Source organism: Crassostrea angulata, chromosome 1 (genome assembly GCF_025612915.1).
Source record: "Crassostrea angulata isolate pt1a10 chromosome 1, ASM2561291v2, whole genome shotgun sequence".
NCBI classification, from domain to species: Eukaryota; Metazoa; Mollusca; class Bivalvia; order Ostreida; family Ostreidae; genus Magallana; species Magallana angulata.
In genome coordinates, this window is record NC_069111.1 from 55,018,122 (window position 1) to 55,021,212 (window position 3,091).

A 3,091-nucleotide genomic window follows, 5' to 3' on the forward strand; every position below is an offset into this window, starting at 1 on the left:
AATTGACAAAATCAGCAGTTATCATGACACATTTTAGACTAGAAAACAGGAGGCACGTGTTTTTAACAAGTAATAATATCATGATTAAATTGAACAAATATAACTCTAAAACATTCCTGAGGTTGTTCTTATTTTTATAGAATATACGATAAGATCATATCCGCCTAACTTTTATAATCTAGTTGCAATCATCACAAATGAATCTTAATAGCATTACTTTATCAATTTTAATTAAGCTGTGTGTTAATGTAATGAAAATACCGGGTAGATGGGAGTAGGTTATACAAATCCTTTAATCTGAAATATCGGAGAAATAAATGTAACTCCACAGAAAGTGCTATTGAATATTAGCCAAAATTAATGTCCAGGCTATTGTCCACATTTCTCTCCCCCCCCCCCCCACCCCCTGGGATTGGGTCGAACATCATGGCTTGCGACGTTGATGTTCGACTGGATCTATGAGCCGTTTGTTTAGTGTGCACCTCATGAAGTTGTCTCTCTTTTCACCCGCGCTCCGTGAGAGATATAGACGATGGTTGAATAGAATCCTGTGGGTTCTAACCATTGGCGGATCCAGAGGGGGGTTCCGGGGGTCGGAACCCTCCCTTTCTCCGGGACATATGATTTTTTTTAAAACTTATAATGCATATTTAAAGGCAATTTTTCCCATTTATAATATAAATACTGTAATTATATCAAATAAATGCTTTAAGAATTGCTTATCTAAAGATTTTCTCACAACGTACCGTAATTTACATGTATTTCTGATACTTAGTATGAAAACCCCTAACTATTTTTTAATCGAAAAAAGTATTCCCCTTCAGCATCCAGTGTTCACTTCCATGAGAAAACATACAGTTTGAACGGCGTTCAAGTACAAGTACACACATTCGTTTTACTTTTAAAAGCTGCTTTCAAATGTATTGTTTAGTTAACTTAAGTAATTATAATAAAAAAGTTTTACTTCGTTTCATACTAAAAAAAAAAAGAAAAATACAGAGAAAATTAAACCCGCTTATGCGGGTTGTGTTATTTTTCTGGAATGCTAGATACCTTCATACCCACATGAAACACAAAAGAAAGCCTTTTGTTTTGTTTCCGAGAATCAGATATTATGTTTCAAAAATACCGTGTAAGAGGTTTATACGTAAACCATTATGAAAATGCACAACTTTTCAAAACTTTCCTGAATTTGATCGCATCTGTACTAGTGCCGGATGATGTGGCGCACCTATTACAGAGGTCTTATCAATTAAGTTCCCTGGGACGACTATATTGCTTTTACAATTGTATTACACATGTTCCATCTATTCAGCAAATAAACTATTCCAATTTAATTTTTTGTCATATCCTATCATTTAGACCTTTCTTTAAGAAGGCAATCGATAGAAATCAAAATCGATAAATAGTTCAGAATTTACACATCAAAAACATAAAAAAATTACCCAAAAATTCCTATTTATAATTATAGCTTGTCGTAATTAGTCTGAATTATTTTTTGTTTCTTGGTGTTTCTCTCTATTAAGCACAGACGCACGTTCTCATTGCTGTAGACTTGTTTTTTTAAGGCTAGAAATTATTCAAATCCTCCTTACCTAAACCAAAAACGCTGAATTAATACAGTGCACTCTGATATTAAAATAGATATGAAATAGATATTGACGAAATAACTGGGTTTTTTTTTTTATTTACGCATGGAGAACGTCCAAAAGGCCTTGTTTATTGACAAATAATGATTTTGTACGCAATGATGTTCATCAATTGGAACCCCCCCCCCCCCTTTTCCAAATTGCTGGATCCGCCTCTGCTAACGATGGTGAAACTTACCAGCAGTTGGTTTTGATAAGCTTCAGGTGTTTATGAAGTGCATCACATTGCATCATAAATGTATAATATAGTAAAAGACATTGCAGGGAAAAGACATCACCAGCGTGTGTATACTTGCAAGTGGGCAAAAGAACGCCTATCACTGACGGATACGTTACATCAATGGAGGAGCCAGTTAGCATTTATATCTGTCCTGTAACGCTTCCTCATATTTAAATTGGTCGTGTGATTCTGGTTCTACCGTATTAAATCTGTCCAACAAAGCAGCCTTAATGGGGAATGAAAGCAACGGGATTAATAAAGTAAACAAGTATAGCAAAAAACAGCCATATGTGTACACATATATAAGTGAACCTTAAACCTATATATTATTCTTTCTTTAACACTTGGCAGGTTAAACGTTGCAAAATATGATCTTATCCATTTGTATTGTAAAAAATTTCCTTTGTATTGTAAATTTGTATAATTTTTCTTTTGTGTTGTATAATTTCTTATTTGTTCTGTTCCTTAGATATTGTCTTATCATAACGAAGCAATCAAAGTTTGAGAAAATTGATTATTATTGATATTTCGAGTAATTTGATAACATATATATATATATATATATATATATATATATATATATATATATATATATATATATATAGATGTAAATCCAGTGAAAGTCACAGTGGTCGGATAAAATATAGAATACTAAAATGAATAAATACACAGTGTAAAACATCTGGTGTAAAACATCTAAAGATGAAAATGAAAGCGTTTATGTTTCCTCTGACTATGTGTTTTTATTCATTTATTTAAGAGAGAGAGAGAGAGAGAGAGAGAGAGAGAGAGAGAGAGAGAGAGAGAGAGAGAGAGAGAGAGAGAGGTGTTAACTATAACTTTACAGATTTTTCCTTTCAGTACATATTCGACGTCTAAGAGCGTAGTGTGGTAGGTTTACTAGGCGCCAACTACAGACCTGCAAGTCATGAGTTCTGAATCTACTTCGGCTTTTATATTCTTTTAAGTTTTGTAAGATTTTTCTGTCAAATTCATGTCATAGCCAAGTACTACTAGTATGGAATTTGACAATGTTGAAACAGTGATAACAGATACAACATGATCTATCATCAATATTGGTATATCAGTATGTCGAATATCACCTTCAAACAGTAACTTCCCCTCCTGTCAGTCTGACTAAAGCCAGCCCCTACTAATTCACTTCGTACAACGAAGTGAATAAGTAGGGGCTGGCTTTAGTCAGACTGCCCTCCTGTGAACA